The sequence below is a fragment of the Ochotona curzoniae genome, unplaced genomic scaffold, assembly GCF_017591425.1.
Source record: "Ochotona curzoniae isolate NIBS_2020 unplaced genomic scaffold, NIBS_Ocur_1.0 contig_2321, whole genome shotgun sequence".
Lineage (NCBI taxonomy): Eukaryota > Metazoa > Chordata > Mammalia > Lagomorpha > Ochotonidae > Ochotona > Ochotona curzoniae.
Window position 1 is genome coordinate 875,884 of NW_024465421.1, and position 21,920 is coordinate 897,803.

Genomic DNA, 21,920 nt, shown 5'->3' on the forward strand with positions numbered 1-21,920 from the left:
AGCGCCTGTGTCGTCACACTTCACAGGTGCCTAACTTCTAGGCTAGTGGTACTAGTTCTGCAGGTTTGCAAGATGCAAGAAGTGTAGGGTCTTGGTGGATTTGGGGGTTGGAATCCCTGGTAGTGTGAACTGAGCGAAGCCCCAGAACGGTAGGGGTGCTTGCCATGTGAAACACTGTGGGAGAAGCGTGCAGACAGAGTGCTGGCTTGGCTTGAAAGGCCACTGAGCAGTGGGCATCAGTGTAGCCTCACAGAGATGCCAACACAACTGTGAAGGTGTGGAGGCAGAAAGCTGGGATCCGTGGAAGCCAGCTTGGGACCGACAGGCAATAAATGGATGACTACCATAATCCAACCCTTTAACTGTTCAACCTCCAAGAGCAGTTGGAAGTTCCATTGGGATCCAGAAATATGTTCCCTTTCCAAGCTGCAGGATCCTAATCTTTCCTGATTTGACGTTCAACTGAGAAACTTGGTGAGCCCAAATGCTACTGTCATTGCAATTCGAGATCCCTCACCCTGACATTGTGCTTGATTTTCTTTTTCAAATTATTTGTTGTCTTTCCCCTTTTGCCCAGATATAGGCAGGAAGAAAAAAAACGAGAACGTGGAAATGGTAGTCTCACCCACCTTACTGTAGCTCTGGATCCTTATCACCCTAAAAAACTATCATCAAAACTAAGTATGATTAATAATACTAAAAGAAAAAGACCAAATTATTCATTTGAAAGTCAGAGTTGTTGTGTGTGAGAGAGAGAAAGTGTCCCCCCCCCCCCCCAGCAAGCTGAAGACAGAAGCCAAGAGCTTCTTCTAGGTCCCTCCACAGGTAGCAGGGACCTAAGCATTTGGGCCATATACCACTACCTTAGCAAGTCACTGCAGGGAGCTAGATCAGAAGTGGAACAGTCACGGAGGGCATGTGTCAAACTGAGCCTCCTCAGCGGCTCAGACGGAGCAGTGGGCAGCGTATCCAGGTGCACATGGAAAACTGGTAGTACACTGGAGCCTGCATAGGACACCTGCTACCACAACAGAGGACAGAACAAATTGATCAACTACCCCAGCCAAGTGTTGGCAGTGAAAATCTGGGCAATTGGAGACGCTAAGGTGGACTGTGTCAGCCAGTGGATTCTGAAGGGATTTCATCATGCTTGGAATGGTGAGATGGGCAGCAACTCAGAACGGCTGAACTGTCGAAGCCACTTGAGCAGTGCCCTCGGAGCATGCCCCACATCGGGAACCCTGGGATGGATGGGAGGCTGGGTGTGGCTTCTCCCTTTGTCTCTCCCCTCCCCCCAGATACAGGGAGGAAAAAAGAGAATGTGAAAACAATGGTCTTACCCACTTTCCTGTAGCCCTTGACCCTTTGAGCCCTAATCAACTATGTAAAGATCATCAAAATATACACGTTTAAGAAAAAAGAAGTGGGACATCCAGAACATGAATTGTTACCCAGATGGAATGCTGGCATTACAGGTGGCTGCTTTACCTGCTGCAGGACAGCTTTGGCCCTGTGCTTGAACCGTGTCTTCTATCTTGAATTAGAAAGTTTTGGGGAACTGGCATGGATGATGTCTGGTCCTCAGATCATGAGTTGAGGTGAGAGAGACTGGAGCGAGTCATTTTCTTTCTCTGTAAGTGCTCAGCTTACACAGCACAGTCATTCCTGGTGTCGTAACTAAGAAGTGTAGCAACCACGCAAACTTCCAGTACAAGTGACTCAGCTGACATTTCATTACGCTCCACAAGGAGAACCCTGATTAATGATGAGGTCACTTTGTGTCATAAATTCCCAGCATCCCACTGCCCACTGACAGGAAGCTCAAACCTGTCCCTCCAATCCCATTGTTGTGCATCTATTTCCTAGCATCGATTCTGCAGCTGTCAGGATCCGATCAGAAGACAAGAGAGCCACATGAAAGTTTACACATGTGAAGTTAACATTATTCGTCATAACAGGAAATTGGCATAATAAGGAACCACTTCATGCAGAATCAAGAGAATGTGAAAAAACAGGACTAGCAGGACTAAGCAACGGCTCCCGTCCCTACGTTGAGATCCTCGCCTCTTCAGAGAAAGCAATAAAGTCATCATGGCGTGATACATGGAGCATATTAGAAATTAGTCCTCTGGAATTTTCTGGAAACCTGGAGCTGTTGGGGCAGGGTTGTCTCACTGCTGTGTTCCACTACAGAGCCCCCTGGGCAGGTGCTGGGACAAGTCGCTGGCCATCCGGTGACGCTCAACAGCTGCCCTGCAGGAACCTGGGGCTGGAGCAGGTCCCCGCCAATGGAGGCCAGCACGCTCCAAGCAGCAGGAAAAACCCTTCTCTCGCATCGTCGCTCCAGCGCCCCCTACTGACCACGTCTCATAACGTGACACGGGGCTGAAGAAGCACTTCAAAAACCCATCAGGATGGATGGACAGGCGATTGAAAACTGCTGGTTCATGGCACAGAGCCACCAGCCCTGGAAAGAAGGCCGAAGAGAAGAGAGGAAGGTGAATGCCGGAGGACGCTGGTCCCTCCAGATTTGCAGACGCGGTCGGGGAAGGGCTAGAGAAAGATTTCTGTTAACCACACAATCAGGGCCACTAATATAATGATAGTCACCCTCCTGGGTCCAGAGGTGAGACTGACCATCTCCAGCCAGATGCTTCTCTGTTCCTCTCGCTCCTAACTCCAGGCACCGGTACTTCCTCCCCACCTCCCAGTTCACATAAACTCTGAAGCCATCAGACCCAACTCATGTGATGTGTTGGCATCTCCATGTTTTTAGCTTTCCTCTTCCGCTCTTGTTATAAAAAAAGGATGAGTCCCTGCTCTGGGCTCCTCAGTCCCTGCCTGTAATGGAACCTCACCACGCCTTTTCCACCTCTTTGGCCCCACCCCCTTTCCTAATTCCTCCCCGCTGTGACAGCCCAGACAATGGAAAATGGTGGCAGTCAGCTTAGGTCTTCTGAAACACTTCTGGGACAGGTCCATAATCTCACCCTTGCCATAACCTGGGGTTCTCGGAGAGTCCCCAAAGAGAAGTGCGAGTATTTATCTCATTCCAGGATGAGATCTTGCTTTTCTTTTCTAAGATTTATTTATTTATATTGGAAAGGAGGATATACAAAGAGGAGGATCTTCCATCTGATGATTCACTCCCCAAGTGACAGCAATGGCCGGAGCTGAGCCAATCCAAAGCCAGGAGCCAGGAGCTTCTTCCAGGTCTCCCATGCAGGTGCAGGGTCCCAAGGCTTTGGGCCGTCCTCGACTGCATTCCCAGGCCACAGGCAGGGAGCTGGATGGGAAGAAGGGCCGCTGGGATTAGAACCAGCGCCCATATGGGATCCTAGTGCATTCAAGGCGAGGACTTTAGCCACTACACTATCACACCAGGACCAAGACCTTGCTTTTCTTTTCCAACTCAGGTGGTAAGCAGTAAGCTGACTGACCCAAATTGTTTTCTGTAAACAGAATTGGCAGGTCCTGTTTGCCTGGTTCTGTTGTCCACCGCTAGGTGGGAAGTGGCTCTTACTGACTGGATAAAGTGTGTGAAGCTTACACTGGCTATCTGTTCCCTGCTCCAACAGCTCCAGGTTTCCAGCAAATTCCAGAGGACTAATTTCTAGCACCAGGATGACTTTATTGCTTTCAGTATGCAAATACAGTTGATTGGCTCATTTGCATTGTATGCTGATGTAAGCTTGCTTGGTTGAGTGATTCGCATCATATGCCATTGTTCTCTTAGTTGACCAGAGGATCATTTGCTTAAGAACCCCTGAATGTGGCCGATGGGGGCTGCTTCCTCCTCCCACGTGTGCTGGAATGGACAGTTCCGCGATCAGCGCAGGCCAGAGAATCAGCCTCCTGAGCTTTTAAGAGTCTGCCTCTGACTCATTTCTGGGATAGATTTGGTCAACTGGCAATACCCACCAGCACTGAGCCTGCTCACGTTTCTTCTATTTTGAAGGCCTTCCCTGGATTCAGTGTGTTCCCCTGTTCAGGTTTCCCACACACCCACGAAGCCATCTGCTCCTAACAGGCCTGCCCCACGCGGCAGCCTGAGTCATGGCTTGGCTCCAATCCATGAGACTGATCACATCGCTCCCCTCGGTGGAATAGCTCCTTCTTGCTATGGAGATAAAATCCAAACTTCTTTTTAAATTTCAGTGTTGTAAAAAAAAATTATTTTATATATTTGAAAGGGACAGGGATGGAGGGAAAGAGAATCTTCCACTTCCTGGTTGGCTGCAACAGCCCGGACTGCGCCAGGCTGAAGCCAGGAGCCAACAGCTTCAGCATTGTTTTCCATGTGAGTAGCAGGGATCCAAACACCTGAGCTATATTCTGCTGCCTTTCTAGGCACCTTAGCAGGGAGCTGCGTTGGAAGTCTGGCAGCACGGACTTGAAACAGCCCTCCATAGGATGCCAGCATTATAGGCAGTGATTCAACCCCCCTGTGCCACAATGCTGGCCCCCAAATCCAGGTTTCTTGATAGTCCCTGCCCTGCCTGTGATGCAAATAAGCTTCATTGTCTGCACCTGGAATGCCTCCACAGCCTTGACAGCGCCTCAAGTATGTGTTAGATGTATTTAATCATTTAAAAATCATTTACAGAAAGAGACAGAGAGCTCTTCCATCTGCTGGTTCACTCCCTGGTTAGTTGCAATGGCCAAGGTAAAGCCAAGAACCAAGAGCCTCTTCCAGCTCTGGGTAACAGGAATATGACTTGGTCCATATCCCAATGTCTCCCCGCCCCATGTCCCCCCCCCCCCCCCAGGCCATTAGCAAGGAGCTGAATTGGAGTAGAGAAGCCAGGACGTGAAATGACAACCACATGGGCCGCTGCTGTTGCAGGAGGCAGCTTTACACGCTGTGACATGATGCTGGCCCTGTTCTGGAGTACATCACGGAGAAGAGTCCCCTGAAATCTCTATCTATCTGGATAGCTTCTGCTCACCTATCCTCTGTCTTCCTTGGCATCACCTCCTCCTAGAAGCCCTCCTTGGCTCCCCAAACTCTCAAGAGCCTGAGACATGATGTGCTGCTCCCAAAACAGGACTATTAGGGAGAATAAAGATACTCATGCTTAATTCCCCAGTGCTTTAGCTCAGCACTTGACATAAACTAGTCACTACAGTAGGCAGAATAATGCCCCCTGCCCTCGAATGTTCCTGTCCACACATAGTTACACTATGATACATGGGAACGAAAAAAAAAAATAGGATGCAGGCAGAATTAAGGTTGCTAATCAACTGATTTTAAAGTAAGATCATCTGAGTGGGTACTGTGGTCTGCAGACACCACTTGCGATGCCCACATCCCATTTGGAAGCTCGTTCGCATCCTAACTCCCCTGCTCCTGAGCCAGCATTCCTGCCGGTGCACATGAAATCATCCCTGCCACCCAGTGGAGACTAAGAAGCAATTCCAAGCACCTGCTGATGGCTTGGCCCAGCCTGGCCTTTAAGGCCATTTGGGGAAACGAACCAGTGGATGGAAGATATGTCTCTCTCTCTCTTTCAAATAAACAAATAAATACTTTAAAAAAATCTTCCATGTTCCAAATGGCAGCTGCAGAGGTATAGGGGTTACTCGAGTTGATAATCATTTGGAGATTAGGTTGAGTGAATTAAATGCTGCACGTCATGCATCTCCAAGGGATCCTCCAAGTCAAGTTACGCACATCTGGAATTTCCGGCTCCTGGTTCAGCTGGGTCCACCCTAAACTGTTATGGACATTTGGGGAATGAAGTAGTAGAAGGGAGATCTTTGCTTGGTCTCTCCGCCTTTAAATTCAAATGAAAATAAGTACAACAAACAAACAGGACCTGAGCTAAAACCATCCTTGATGCTACTGTGACGTTCATGCGGTGCCTACACAGTATGCCTTTTGCCCCCTGTAATTTGGACAGTGGAAATTGCTGTTATGGGGATTCTGTGACTGCTGTATGAACACAAAAGGAAACAGATCTGTTTGTGGATTTTCTACATAAACAGATTGATGGACCTTAAGAGATTTTTTTTTTTTTTGGCAGAAGCACAGGTGAGTATTATCTCGTTTACCTTGGGGCAAGCATGGGGCTTAGCGCTACCTGTGTTCAAAATCCACGTCTGGATGCTTCTTGCTGATGCGGAGCCTGGAAGGCAGTGGCTGATGGCGCAAGTGCCTGAGTTCCTGCAGCTCACGTGACAGTCCTGGACTGAGTTCCCAGCTTACAGCTTTGGTCCTGGACTGGAACGGTTGTAGCACTCTGGGAAGTGAACCAGCACGTGGACATGCTCCTCTCTCCACCCTCCCTCCCCCTCTCAAACAGCTAGTACATTTGTAAGAGCAGCCACCACTTACATAAGGGTTTACTTTGTGTCGGACACAGAGTTAAGCACTTCAGACATACCACATAGAGCATAAGGCACAGGCCCCAGGCCCTCACTGAATCCAGCCTCAGAGGTCATGTCCAATTCTCTCCCTCCCCCATGTACCAGCTCTATGTCTTCCACCTTAAAGATAAGTCTCTGAACCGATCTGTCCTTGTAGCAGGCAAGGCAAGCAGGAAACGGGTGCCTGGTTCTGTGGATTTCACCCTCCACTAAGGGTTATCAGATTCAGAAATTACAAATCTGGGGGCCCAGCGCAGTGGTCTAGTGGCTGAAGTCCTCGCCTTGAATGTGTCGTGATCCCATATAGGTACCAGTTCTAATCCCGGCAGCTCCACTTCCCATCTAGTTCCCTGCTTGTGGTCTGGGAAGGCAGTAGGGGGTAGGCCCAAAGCCTTGGAAGCCTGTGCCCATGTGGGAGACCCAGAGGAAGCTCCTGGCTTCAGGCTTAGATCTGCTCAGCTCCAGCTATTGCGGTCATTTGGAGAGAGAACCAGCAGATGGAAGATGTTTCTCTCTGTCTTTCCTTCTCTCTCCAATGAAAATGAATGAATCTTTCCTTAAAAACAACAACAATACAAAAAGTACCAAAGGAAACAATATCTTCATTTCATTTTACTCAATTTTTTGTTTTTAATTATTTGAAAGGCAGGGACACAGAGATTTTCCATCTGCTGGTCCACTCCCAGGATAGCAGCAATGGTCAAGGGTGCACAAGACCAAAACCAGGTTTCATGGCCCGGGGCCCAGGGCTCGCCTACCACGTGGGTGCTGGGTTCATGAGCCCAGGGGTAGGAGATCCTTTCGAAGCTTGGGATGCCTGGCCTGGGGACTTGGACCCACCTGCAAGAACATGTCCTACTTAATGAAAAAGGCAGAGCAGTGGACACAGGCCCTGTTCTAGAAGCAGAATATGGCAGCACATTTGGTGCTATAGCAGAAAAAGAACAGAACTAACTGGACAACCACCCCAGACAAACAATGACAGCAACAACAACAACAACAAAATCCCAGTGAACGGAGCCACTGAGTGACATCATGGATCAGTAAAATTGGCAGCACTTCAAAACTATGCAAACCATTTGGACAGAACCCTTGCAACAGGTACACATTGAGACTCTGGGTTGATATGAGGTGACGGTTCCTCATCCCTGGGTACTGCGACGTGTGGAAAGTCGTGAGTGGTTTTCCCCCTTTGTCTCTGCTCTCCCCCAGAAACAACAAGAAGAGATAGAGAAGTTGGAGCAATGAGTTTATCCAGTTTTCCCTAAACCTCAACTCTTCCCACTCTGATCCACCATGTAATTATTATAAGAAATAAAATGGATATAAAAACAAGATCACAAGGAGAAGTGAGACACTACCGAGCCACGTCTAGCTGCACTGCCATGTGCATTAGCACGGAGCTGGGTTAGAAGCAGAACAGTGGGCACACAAACCAGAGCCCAAAGGGAATTCAGGCTTTGCAGGTGGCAGCTGCACCCAAACTGCGTCAATATGAACATACTTTTCTTTAAATTTTAAATTTTTATTGGAAAGGCAAATATACAGAAAGAAGGAGATAGAGAGAGAAACATCTTCAGTCTGTTGGTTTACTCCCTAAGCGGCTGCAATGGCCAGAGCAGAGTCAATCCGAAGCCAGGAGCCAGGAGCTTCTTCCAAGTATCCCATGCAGGTGCAGGGTCCCAAGGCTTTGGGCCATTCTGGAGTGCTTTCCCAGGCCACAGATAGGGAGCTGGATGGGAAGTGGAGCTGCCGGTATACAAACCGGTGCCCATATGAGATCCTGGCACATGCAAGGCCAGGACTTTAGCCACTAGGCTACCACGCTGGGCCCCAGCCATACAATTTAAATACTACTAACAGTCTAAGAAAGTATTGATTTCATTGTTCTTTTGGCCTACTGGGTATTTAATTTAACAGGCTACTTTTTAAAAAGACTTATTTCTTTTTATTGCAAAGTCAAATATACAAAGAGAAGAAGAGACAAAGAGGAAAATCTTCTGTCCAATGATTCACTCCCCAAGAGACCGCAATGGCCGGAACTGAGTCAATCTGAAACAAGGAGCCAGGAACTTCTTCCGGGTATCCCACACGGGTGCAGGGTCCCAAGGCTATGTATGGGCTGTCCTTGACCGCTTTCCCAGGCCACAAGCAGGGAGCTGGATGGGAAACCTGGCTGCCTGGATTAGAACCAGCGTTCATGTGGGATCCCGATGCACGCAAGGCAAGGACTTTTAGCTGCTAGGTCATCGTGCCAGACCCAATAGGTTACTTTTTATTGAATGTTTTAAAATAAATGCCTCATCATTATTTTTATTAGTCTAATGAAGCAATGTTGTTTGTGATATTTTAGCACTATTTCTTTTTTATTCTATTTATGTTTTTGCCCACTTATTTAGAATCAATCTGGCTTTTACCAAATTGATCATCTATTTAATCTTTTATTGAATTAGGAAAATTATAAATGCTGCCTTTGAACAAAGAAGGGGAAGTTTTTCCTGCATTCGTTAGACTCAAAATGTTTAAGTAATAATTACTATTAAGAAATACGGAAGCTCTTCCTCAGCACTGCCTCTCACGGTGGCAGCTTTCTCTGGAGTCATGGCTGCCCTCAGACCCCTGGGGAAGCCCAAGATCAGCAAGAACAGGACCAAGAACTTCATTTGGCACCCGTCAGACCGCTGCAGTAAGATCAAGGTGGAAGCCCGGGGGCATTGACAGCAGGCTGTGGCAGAGGTTAAGGACCAGATCCTGATGCCCGACATCGCTTACGGCAGAAGAAGACCAAGCACACACTGCCCAGTGGATGCACACATTCCTGGTGCACAGTGCCAAGGAGCTGGAGGTGCTGCTGCGCAAGATTGTTCACAATGTCTCCCCCAAGGAACCGCAGAAGCATCATGCAAAGAGAAGCCCAGCTGGCCGTCTGAGCCACCAACCCCAACACCAGGCCGCACAGCAAAGCAAGCAACCACCCATCTTGGCTGTACCCTTTATGTGTGTTTAAATAAAACCACATCTTAAAAAAGAGTATGTTCTATTGTTTACTCAATACTATGTCAATTAATTCCATAACATTGTATATTGATGCTGATGTTTTTGTTGGGGCTTTTGACTGACCGGATCTTTACTCTGTTAGCTCTACCTTCAGACCAGAGAAGGTCTCCCCAAGAGGCCACTGAACTTATCTGGACAATAAGACGCTGGACTTTATGCTAGGTATATGCTTGCAATGAAGGAATCTCAACTGAACTTGAACTGTGGTTATGCAGCAAGGTGGAGGAATCCAATATGGGTGGAGGGTTGTGGGAGGGGTGGGGGAAATCCCCAGTGTCTATAAAACTGTATCTCATAATATAATGTTAATAACAATTTAAAAAAAAGAGTATGCTCTTCTAATATACACAAACGAAATTGGATCTCATTTCACGTTTTCATACTTTTTTAGTATGTTGTGGAATTGGTGACGATTCCTTCTATCTACATTAATCTTTTTTATGGCTGAATATTGTTTCATTACATGGATGGATCACAACTTATCTAGGCATTTAGGTTTCTCTAATATTTTCTTTGAGCTCCTTTTGTAATGAATAAAAGTTTGTTACATTTTCTGGTAACACCTTTGCTCTGAAGCTTCCAATTTAAGCCTTCACATTTTGATTACTTTTCACTTGTCATTTTTAAAAAAAATTTATTTATTTATTTTTGCAAAGTCAGATATACAGAGAGAAGGGGAGAAAGAGAAGGAGATCTTCTGTCCAATGATTCACTCTCCAAGTGACTGCAACGGCCGGTGCTGTGGCCATTTAAAGCCAGGAGCCAGGAACTTCCTCCGGGTCTCCCATGCGGGTGCAGGGTCCCAAGGCTTTGGGCTGTCCTCGACTGCTTTCCCAGGCCACAGGCAGGGAGCTGGATGGGAAGTGGAGCTGCCGGGATTAGGACCAGTGCCCATATGGGATCCCGGCACGTTCAAGGTGAGGACTTTAGCTGCTAGGCTACCACCATGCCGGGCCCTTCACTTGTCATTTTAAAGTTTTACATGCTTACACCTGCCAGTGCAATCTCCCCTTTGCTATGGGATGGTTTGTCACATCCAGCTGTGCCCTGAAGGACTTCACAGGCCAGGAAGACAGACAGCCATGGCACCATGTTGTTCATGTGCAGAGAACAAGAATTCAAAAACGCAGCCTGGCATGATGGCTCAATTGGCTAATCCTCCCCTCGCAAGCATCAGGATCCCATAAGGGTGCCAGTTTCCACCCAACTTCCTACTTGTGGCCTGAGGAAATGGCGGGGGCGGGGGGAGTACTAGCCCAAAACCTTGGGACCCTGCATCCACAGAGGAGACCTGGAAGAGGCTCCTGGCTCCTGACTTCAGATTAGCTCAGCTCCAGCCGATGCCGCCATTTGGGAAGTGAACCAGCAGATGCAAAATCTTTCTGTCTCTCCTTCTCTCTGTAAATCTGCCTGTCCAATAAAAATACATCAATCTTTTTCAAAAGAACTCAAAGCGATCAAATACTACTGCACAAATCAAAAGTTAGGAGAAACCAGCTGGGAGAGTGAGAGAGCTTCACATACAAACTTACAGTGTAAGCAGGTTCTTGAAGACTAAGAGTCCTAAGATCTCAGAGAGGAAGCAACCCATGTCTGAGACCCTGAGTCATACACACAAGGGCTTAGCTCCTCGAGATCATTTCTAATAATGAAATATTTATGTATGTATTTGTTATGAGAGAAAAGCATTCATATCTGCTAGCTCACCCTCCAAATGCATGCAACAATTGGGGCTGCTCTGAACTGAAGCCAGGAGCCAGGAACTCTGTGCGGGCCTCCCATGTGGGAGACAGAGACCCAAGGACTTGAGCCATCAACTGCTGCCTCTTCACACCTGCTGGCTCCCAGGTGCACATTAGCAAAATGTGGGAGTCAGAAACAGAGCCAAAGACTCAAACCCAGGCACTGTGAGATGAGATGCGGCTGTCCCAAATACCAACCTCATCATTTACATCATTTTAGAAACACGTCCTTTTGACCAACCAATTGTAAATCAGGGGTCCCCACAATCCAATTCTTAGGTTCTGTTATTTTCTAGAACAGCTCACAGAACTCAGGAAAATGGCTTACTTGCCCTTACTAACTTATTGTCATGGGTCCAACTCAGAAGTAACCAAATGAAAGAGATGCAGAGGGTGAGATGTATGGAAATGGACGCAGCTTCCATGCCTTTTGGGAAATGCCATCCTGCCAGCACTTCCTGTTTCACCAGCCAGGAAGGTCTCCCAGCCTTGCCATTTGGGGTTTTTACCAAAGGTGTCACTACATAGACATGCTAGATAATGCTCACTGATCATTAATGATTAGGACCATCTCCAGTCCTTCCCTTCTAGGGGTCAGGGAGTGAGGCTGAAAGTTCTGATGCTGTGTAATGAGGCAGTTATGCTTAGGCGAGCTTGAATTCTTCCAGCCCTGCAATGTAACCCTAACTCTTTAACTGTTCACTTGATATGCACCAAGATGCACCTGTGTCAACCTGGATCTGAGCACATGCTCAGACCCCATTCCACTGGTATACCCAACTAAGATACCACCCCTTATCTCATAGAAAGAGGAGGAGAGCCAGGGGTGGGGTCAGGGCAAGGTGGTCCCTCCTCATCACAGACCAAGTTCCAGAACCACAAGTACCACTCTCACTTTTTTTCATGGCTAATCCTCTGGCCCACTCATGATGGGTATCTCCCCATGTGGGACAGAGGCTCGCACTCTGTGCATACGTGCATGTGTATTCCCTCACAATTAAATAAATCCTGCTCATAGTTGTGCACGTTACCAAACATTGCATTGAATTTTTATCTCCAGGGGTGGGCATTGTGGGATAATGGGTAAAGCCAATGCCTTCAGCACCCACATCCCGTATGGGCTCTAGTTCAAGTCCTTCTGCTCCACTTCCAATTTAACTCCCTGTTAATGTGCCTAGGAAAGCATTGGAAGATGGCCCAAGTGTCAGGAGACATGATTTTAAGCTCCTGACTCCTGGCTTCCTCCTGGCTCAGCCCTGGCTATTGCAGCCATTTGAGGAATGAGCCAGTGGATGGAAGATTCCTTCTCCCTCCTCTTTCTCTCTGTAACTAAAACTTGCAAATAGATAATAAACCTTCTTTATTATCTATTGGCTCCTTAGACAACCAGTCCCCATTCTCAACTACCAGTCATCTTACTGACACCCAAAGCTCCACTCTCATCCTTCAGGTGCCGGAGGTCTTCAGTATTCATTGGTCAGGAACCTGGGACTAAGACCAAATATCATAATGAAAGATTTTTCTGGATGGGCTTTTGATCCAGTGGTTAAGTCACTGATTTCGACACCTGCAGCCCATAGCAGAGCCTGTTGCACATCCTAACTCCGTTTTTTATTCCATTTCCTGATCATGTGCACCGTGGGAGACAGCACATGGTGGCTGAAGTCCTTGGATTCCCTTATATCCATGATGGAGACCTGGATTAAGATTCAAACTGCTGGCTTTAGCAACCAGTAAATGGGAGATCTCTCTCCATCTCTCTCTTCGTCTAGCTATTTTTTTTCAAATAAAATGAAAATAAATAAAGAAAAGCAAAGTTTCTTATAACACCTATTACCCAAATCATTACAAAGATTTCAGAAGCTCTGTACCAGCACCATTGGGGAAAAATCCAATATATATCATATTATTGTATCATGCCAGAAGGACTGGAGGGTGACTTAGTTACGCAGTGACACCTCCACAAAAACCCCAAATGACAAGGCTGCTGAACACAGAAGGTGTTTGCAGGGTGGTGTCTCTCAAGGGACATGGGAGTTGTGCCCCTTTCCGCATACCTCATCCTCTGTGTCTCAGAGAATGTAAATGACTCCCACACAACTCCAAGACTGAACTCTTTTCTGGCATCCCAGTGGGTTCCAGCGGATCCACTTCTGATCCATCTCTGTGTGAATGCACCTGAGAAAGCAGACAGGAACGGCCTGAGTGCTGCGGCTCCTGCATCCACGGGAGAGACCCAGGTGGAGCTCCTAGATTTATTCTACCCCAGCCCCATGGCAGCCCAGGCATTTTGAGATTGAGTCAGCAGACGGAAAGTCTCTCCCTGTCTCTCTCTCCCCCACTACCACCATTTTGTAACCCTGCCTCCGAAATAAATAAAACAACTTTTTAAAACACTGAGCGGACCCAGCGTGATAACCTAGCGGCTAAAGTCCTTGCCTTGAACGCACCAAGATCCTGTTTGGGTGCCGGTTCTAACCCCAGTGACCCTGCTTCCCATCCAGCTCCCTGCTTGTGGCCTGGGAAAACAGCAGAGGACAGCCCAAAGCCTTGGGACCCTGCACCCGCATGGGAGACACGGAAGAAGCTCCTGGCTCCTAGCTTAAGATTGGCTCAGCTCCAACCATTGCAGCCGCTTGAGGAGTGAATCATCGGACGGAAGACCTTCCTCTCTGTCTCTTCTGATGTCTCTGTATATTTGCCTTTCGAATAATAAATAAATAAATCTTTAAAAATAAAAAAAAAAAGAACTGCTCTCTGCTGGGCAGCACCTTAGGGTTCCTTTATAAAGGAAAGAAAACACAGAGATGACTGGAGATTTTGTAATGGTAGAGACAGAGTCCGCTATCAGGATGACTTTGGGAGTATGCATTTAGCCTAGCAGTCAAGATGCCCAACTCACATATCACAGTACCTAGTTCAATACCCACCTTTGGCTCTTGATTCTATGTTCCTGCTAGTGGAGACCCTGGGAGGCAGTTGAGAAGGCTCAAGAACTGGATCCTTATCTCTCACATATACGTGACGGAGTTCCTGGCTCCCAACTTCAACCAAGTTGTTGTAGGGTATCTGGGACATTAACCAGAAGATGGGAACTCTGTCTCTCCTTAAACAAATTTAAAAATGTAGATTTTAACAAGGTAACTTTAACTTTAGTGGTTGCATGAATGATGTATTGGATGGGAACAGAGAGAAGAGAGGGAAGGATGAGAGAGGAAGGGAGTCTTAGGTCATTCCCCTTTACTAAGATTTTAAGAATTCTCACATACCAGACCAGATGATAATGCCGGGGGTGTACATTGAAAAGAAAGCATCCAGATATTCTGAAGGAAGAGTCAGTAAGGTTTTGACATACGTGGTAAAATAGAGAGGGGGGGGGGGAAGGCATCTGGCACAGGGTGTGTGATGCAACCTGTCCGGCTGGGGAGCTGCTGACTTGGGAGTGCACTGCATCTGTGCATCCGAGACAGAGGTCTCTGGTACCAGGGTGCAGGCAGGCCCAAAGGCATGCATTTGGAAGCAGAGAGCAAGCAAGCAGCTGAAGTCACATGGAAGGTGGTAGTGCCGAAATAGTACTAATAATAATTAGGGAGACTGAGCCCAAGCTCTGAGAAGTGTTGCCCTCATAGGATTGGCCCAGGAAGACATGCTACAGCAAAAGTAAAGAAATTCTGGGGCCCAGCGCAATAGCATAATGGTTAAAGTCCTCGCTTTGAACGGTCTGGGATCCCATATGGGTGCTGGTTCTAACTCTGGCTGCCCCACTTCCCATCCAGTTCCCTACCTATGGCCTGGGAAAGCAACTGAGGATGGTCTAAAGCCTTGGGACCCTGCACCCGCATGTGGGAGACCCGGAAGAGCTTCTGGCTCCTGGCTTCGGATGGGCACAGCACCAACCATTGCGGCCACTTGGGGAGTGAATCATCAGATGGAAGCTCTTTCACTCTTTCTCTCCTCCTCTCTGTATATCCCAACAACCTCCTCCATGGGCACGGATGACCGATACAATATCACTCGTTCGCCACCCGCGCCCCCCTTCGGGGCACCCCTGGCGGAGTCGAGTGCTGTGACGTGCATCATCAGATGGAAGCCCGCTCAATCTTGCTCCTCCCTCCTCTGCGGGATATCATCGACCTTTGCGCCAATTAACATCACTCCTATAAGACGTTAAATAAATGGAAATTCTGAGGGTATCCATTCTTCTGGCCAACATGTCAGAGCCTGGGCCAGCAGTCAGGGCTGCTCTGTGAGACTGGAGGCATCTGGGACAGCCTGCAGTGTGCACCTACGCACAGCTGTACACGACACGAAGGAGGCAAACTGATGGAAGAAAGCAAAGTTAAATCCCAGGAGAAAAAGGACCAAAGGTATTAGCAGGGATGGAGAATTCAGGAAAAAGATGAAAAACTTCCAGGTGTTTAAAAATTGTGGTGAACAAAATGACCTCTCTAGGAGTCAGTGCTGTGGCTCCGCAGGATAAGCCACCCTCTGCAGTGCCAGCATCTGATCTGAGTGTTGGCTAAGTCCTGACTGCTCTGCTTCCGATCCAGCGGCCTGCTGGTGTGCCTGGGAAAGCAAGCAGAGATGGTACTTGGATCACCTTCAATCGTATGGGAGACCCAAATGAAGCTCCTGCCAGCTTTGCCCTGCCCTGGTCTTCACTTGGAGGTCACTTGGGGGAACAAACCAACAGATGGAAGCGCTTGCTCACTCTGTAATTGCACTTTTCGAATGAATAAATCAATAAACCTTTGAAGATTTCCTATTTTAAATGTACCATTTATTTTAGCGTTCCATTCAACATTTGTAAAGGGTGGAGTGCAGCAACCTGAAGTGCATTCACATGGCTGTGCAACAGACTTCTTGAAGCGTTTCCTCTTGCAAAACTGAAATTCTGTGTCCGTTAAACATTAACTCCTCTCCCCACTCCCCTGCGCTTGCGAGCCACCTTTGTACTTTAAGTTTCTGTGATTTTTGTCTAGATAATCAATACGACTGGAATCATACAGCACTTGTTACTAACACAATGCCCTCAATGTCTAGTCATATTGCAACAAGACAAAACTTTTATTTTCCAAGGTTGCATAATACTCCAGGGAGCGAGCATTCCCTATTTTTGTGGATTCCTTTGTCCATTTGTGGTTCAGATGTACATTCCTCTTACAATTAGTGACACTGCGCATCTTTTCCTATGTTTGTCGACTATGAGGTCTTGCTAGGCTGCTGAGACACAAATAGTTAACTTCCCACGTGGCCAACCGAGCCCGGTCAAGAACAATCCTGCTGATGCCAAAATGGAATGGGAATGGCCTGACATTCTGCCGGATCTCTTTGCCCGGGACATTCCATATTGATGAGTGTATATTGAAAATTGTTGACTTTGATAAATACTTGTCAAGAGTGCCGCCTGCCTGGTCACATGTGCCTTATCATGGCGATGGGAGGATTTTTTGCACATGTGCCCGAGCCCTTGCGCAGGGCAGAGATATAACACAGTTGTCTGTCAGCTGCGGGCTGAACTTTCTTCTGTTTAAACATCATCTTTGCTGCTTTTATTGCACTGTCTTATCCACAACAGTGGCTTCTCAGTCCTGATCAGCAGGCTCCTTCAGTGTTTCGTCCTGAACTTAATGTTGACCATCTGTACATCTTTTTTGAAGAATTATCTGTTCAAATTCTTTCCCCTGTTTTAAAATGGGGTTGGTCGATTCTTGTCTGGTTGTGAGATTTTGTTATGTGTATGCAGGACTCTAATGTCTTTTTTTTTTTTTTAAAGATTTACTTATTTTTATTGGAAAGACAGATTTACAGAGGAGAGACAGAGAAATCTTTTGTCCGCTGGTTCACTCCCCAAGTGGCCGCAATGGCCAGACCTGAGCCGATCGAAGTCAGGAGCCAGGAACCTCCTCCAGGTCTCTCATGAGGATGCAGGCTCCCAAGGCTTTAGTCCATCCTCTACTGCTTTTCCAGGCCACACGCAGAGAGCTGAAAGGGAAATGGAGCACCCAGGACATAGACCAGCGCCCATATGAGATCCCGGGCATGCAAGGCAATAAGTTAGCCACTCAGCTATCATGCTGGGCCCCACTAATGTCTTATCAGACATACACTTTGTAAATATTTTCCCATCAGTTTTGGGATGCCTTTTGAATTCTGTTGACTGTTCACTGCAGAGAAGTTTTTACGTTTGGGATCATGTGCAAGAAATCGCTGCCAAATCCAAGGTTTTGAAGCTTTCCTCCTGTTTCTCCCTGAAGCCATACAGTCAAAACTACTCACTTCAGCTTTAACCAACTCTTACTTTGTGAATTGCTTAAGACTCCAGCTTCAATCTTTTGCAGGTGGATATCCAGTCTTAACCTGTTGTGTGTTCTTGGGACCTTTGTCAAAGATCATTCGAGCTTATCTACAGTAGCTTCTATCTGTTCTCCTTAATCTGCTTCATCAGCGCATACATGTCTTTATGCCAGTACTAAATAATCCTGATTACTATTGCTATGTTGTATGTTTTGGACACAGAAATGTGAATCTTCCATGTCAGTTTTTTTTAAAATCCAAGATTAATCATTCCTATCATCTTGATATTCCATGAGAATTTTTAGGATTTACTTATCTATTTCTCCCCCAAAAAAGTCCCCTAAAGCTTTCACTATTTTTTACCTTATAAGTTTCAATACAGTTGACTACTCTGGTTGTATTTCTATTGATATTAAATATACTTTTACTGTTAAGTGCTTTTTCACTTAAGAAAAAAGGAAAACACGATTCAATGTTGGAGAGACCACTGGGTAAAAAAAAAAAATTAGTAAGTGGGAAATAACAAACTGTACGCAAAAGCAGAAATACGGTTTTAGAAGAATAACGAAGTCTTAAATTGCTGGGGAGAAGTGGAAAGAGAAGACAAGACAGATGGCAGGGCCAAAACTTAGAGGAGTCCGTAATTTTTGCAAAGTGTTTTTGCATTGTTTTTAATTTTCAGAATGCTTCTTTTAAAAAAAGATTTACTTATTTTTATTGCAAAGTCAGAAATACAGAGAAGAGGAGAGACAGAGAGGAAATTTTTATCCGATGATTTACTCTAGAAGTGACTGCAATGGCTGGAGCTGCACCCATCCAAAGCCAGGAGCCAGGAAGCTCCTCTAGCTCTCCCACGCAGGTGCAGTGTCCCAAGGCTTTGGGCCATCCTCCACTGCTTTCCTAGGCCACAGGCAGGGAGCAGAATGGGAAGCAGGGAGCTGGATGGGAAACAAGCCTGCTGGGATTAGAACCGGTGCCCATATGGGATCCTGGCATGTTCATGGTGAGGACTTTAGCCACTATGCCATCGTGCCTGGCCCAATTTTCAGAATACTTCTAATGTTTCTTATATGACTTCATGATAAATCATTTCCATTTGTATTTCTTTTATTTGATTTAAAAATAATTCTGGGGCAGGATGACAGTTCCCATATAAGGATGACAGCTTGAGACCCGCTGCTTTGCTTCCTAACCAGCTCCCTGCTAATGAGCCTAAGAAATAAGCAGATTTCCAAGTAGTACTTGAGCATCTGTCACCTATGTGGGAGACTTGGATGGTATACCAGGCTTCTGGCTTTAGCCTGGCCCCGTTTCAGTTACTGCAGTCATTTTGGGAGCGAACCAGCAAATATGTCATGGAAACACCTGCTAGCCATGTTTAGAGCATTCCCACATCCTCGTAATAGTCGTCAGTAAGTCTTGGCTCTGGCTGGCAGTCAGAACAGTGTTGTTGGCATTATATGCCTGAGCACATACAAAGGAGCATCTCTGGATGGGAGTCCGTGTGTGTCTGCACTCCCGCAGTTCCATCATACCCACCAATTTTACCCACTGAGCTGGCCATCTTAAGTAAGCACATGCGGAGACTGACTTCTCAAGTTGTCACTTTCCAAATCTGCAGTGGAGCTCTTTATGAGGGCTGGGATGCCAGAAGGAGCTCCTTGGGTTCATCTACCTTTGGTAGTACTTGGTTTTAACCTCATCAATGCCCATTTTATTCATCCAATTTCTTAATATTCATTTTGATTGATAACTTTGACCCACTACTTCAACAGGCATCCTTAAGTAGGTCACATCTCTATTGCCCTTCTGCTTAACCATGTGGCCAGGTCATTAGCCACTGCCAAATGGGAAGGCTTTTACCGCTGTTCACTGATTCAACATGCAATCAAGCCTACTGAGCTGATTTGGTTTGTACTTTCTCCACCAGAATGGCATCCTTCTATAAACAGGATGGTGTCCATTCACTTTGAAACACACCAAACAGCTCTTTGTCACTCAGCTGCGAATCATTTACCGGCACTGACAATGCATGCAGTTCCAGGGTCAGCGTGCACACACCTGCTGCTCATGTTTCCTTATATGTTGTGTGTCGCATGATTCTACATAAACCATTTCTGCTTATCTTCTTGAATAATTTTATTTGTGATGTTTGTATGGTTGACAAGGATGCACATACATGAGGGCCACTGATTAGGATGGGAAGGGTCGAGGCACTGGGGGAGGGTGGATGAGACAAGTGCTTCCAATATTCCTTTTCTTCCCTTTCCTCCTGTATCGGGGGCGGAGGGTAAGGGAGAGAGAGGGATCTGCTCCCCAGCTGCCAAACTACATCAGTCCTCGGGGATGGGGAGTGTCCAGTTGTGTTTTGAGGGTATTGCTTGAGTGATCTTGATAGTTCTGAGACACTGTTGGTTTTGTTGTTCCAAGGTTGAGAAAATCCCTCCAAGGTCCATCGGCTGACAGAGTCCACACCAGTGCATCTACTCTCCCAGACACTTGCTGCCAAAGCTCAGCCAGGAGAGCTGTCCAACACGTTCTGTTCTCCATATTCTGACATGGCAGTTGATGTTCTCCGCAGGACCCCAGTGTTGGCTCTATAGAGGGCTTCCAACAGTGAATTTGTCCATATAAGCATTCTCTTTCTATTCTACAATGTATTTATTGGTTTCCTTGATCTTATTAATCCCCATGTAGCATATCCAACTAATGTTGCTCAAAGGACATATTTACGTGCCTTCTGTTTTATAATACTAGGTAAGGGAAAGCAATGTTCCTCCCACACAAAGAGATGAAACCACATCACATAAAGTATGTTCAAACATACCAGCTCTCATACAAGTGTTTAACTGAGGCCCACCCACCCTCACTTGCCCAACTACAGCTTTCATTAGGATTTTGTCATCAAGTTTTGGTTTTATAGTTCTAGAGAAGTGTTCCCCACTCAGACGATTATATCCAATCCCATGAAACACTTAGCAATGAAGATACAATTATTTTATACAATTCTAATATTTTCTGTTTCGATATTCTGGCTTTCATTATCCCATCAACCCTTACATTTTTATGTTCAAGTCCCAGGATCTTCTCTCCCCATCCTCACCACTTTATTCTCAACAAAAAAACGCAGTTGATTCCTCAGCAAGTTATTAAGCTGCGAGAGACTCCAGCTCCTCGATCTTTATATTGATTAATCTTCCTGACTGTTGCCCCAGGAAATTTCAGATCAGTTTTCTCATTATGATTTCTTTTTTCAAATTTCTCTAAACTGGTGTAAAGCAACAAACTTGTTTGGATTTGAGCTTAATAATGCCTGGGTACTTGAAGGAGTTCCTCCTGCCCACCCAATCTTCAATTGTTCTGCATTAAAACCTTTGCATTCAGGCCCAGTGGGGTGGCATAGTGGGTTAACAGCCTGCTGAGGCACCAGCATCCCGTATGAGTGCTGGATCCTATCCTAAATGCTACATTTCCAATCCGGCTCTGTGCCAATGCACCTGAGAGAACAGCAGAAAGTGGCCCAAGTACCTGGGCCCCTGCAACCATATTGGAGACCCAGATAGATTCTGTTTCCTGGCTTCAGTCTGGCCCAGTGCATGGAAGACAATTCTACGGTTCCACTTTGATTTCACAGCACTGAAGTTACATAGAGTGTCCGCGCAAAAGAAGCCCCCTGAACCACAGCTTTTAGTGCTAGTTACTAAGCACACTCAGTGAGTGAGTCATCAGTCACATATAGTCACCTTGCAAAGGTATCAGCTGCGGGGGGCTGGCCTTGTGGCGCAATAGGCTAAGTTGTAATTTGCAACACTGACAACCTATATGAGCTTTGGCGTGACCCTTGTGGCCATTTGGAAGGTGAACAAACGAAAGAAAGATCTCTTCCTCTCTTCTGTCACTCTACCTTGCAAATAAATGAATATGTTATTTAAAGATTTATTTATTTATTATAGCAAAGTCAGATATACAGAGAGGAGGAGAGACACAGAGGAAGATCCTCCACCTGATTATTCACTCCCTAAGTGGCCGCAATGTCCAGAGCTGAACTGATCTGAAGCCAGGAGCCAGGAACTTCTTCCAGGTCTCCCATATGCGTCTAGGGTCCCAAGGCTTTGGGCTGTTCTCAACTGCTTTCCCAGGTCACAAGCCAGGAGCTGGATGGGAAGTGGAGCTGCCAGGATTAGAACTGGTGCCTGTATTGGATCCCAGAGCGTTCAAGATGAGGACTTTAGCCACTAGGCCACTATCCTGGGCCCAATAAATGAATATTTTTAAAAGTAAGATTTTAGTTGCTTTACACAGGGCATTTACTTGCCATTTCATAGGTGGAGCCTGGCAGATGTCTGACTCATGATCAACACACTTCACAATGACTTAGGCTTATGGAATGACTTCCTGTGTTCATCTCCACCATGCTGAGTGATCTGTAATTTGTTTCATGGTGAACTGTAGGTT

General features: G+C 46.5%; 1 pseudogene; it reads left to right on the forward strand.

Moving 5' to 3' along the window:
* Positions 1-8,970: 8,970 nt before the first annotated feature.
* LOC121151832 lies at positions 8,971-9,380 on the forward strand (annotated as a pseudogene).
* Positions 9,381-21,920: the final 12,540 nt, after the last annotated feature.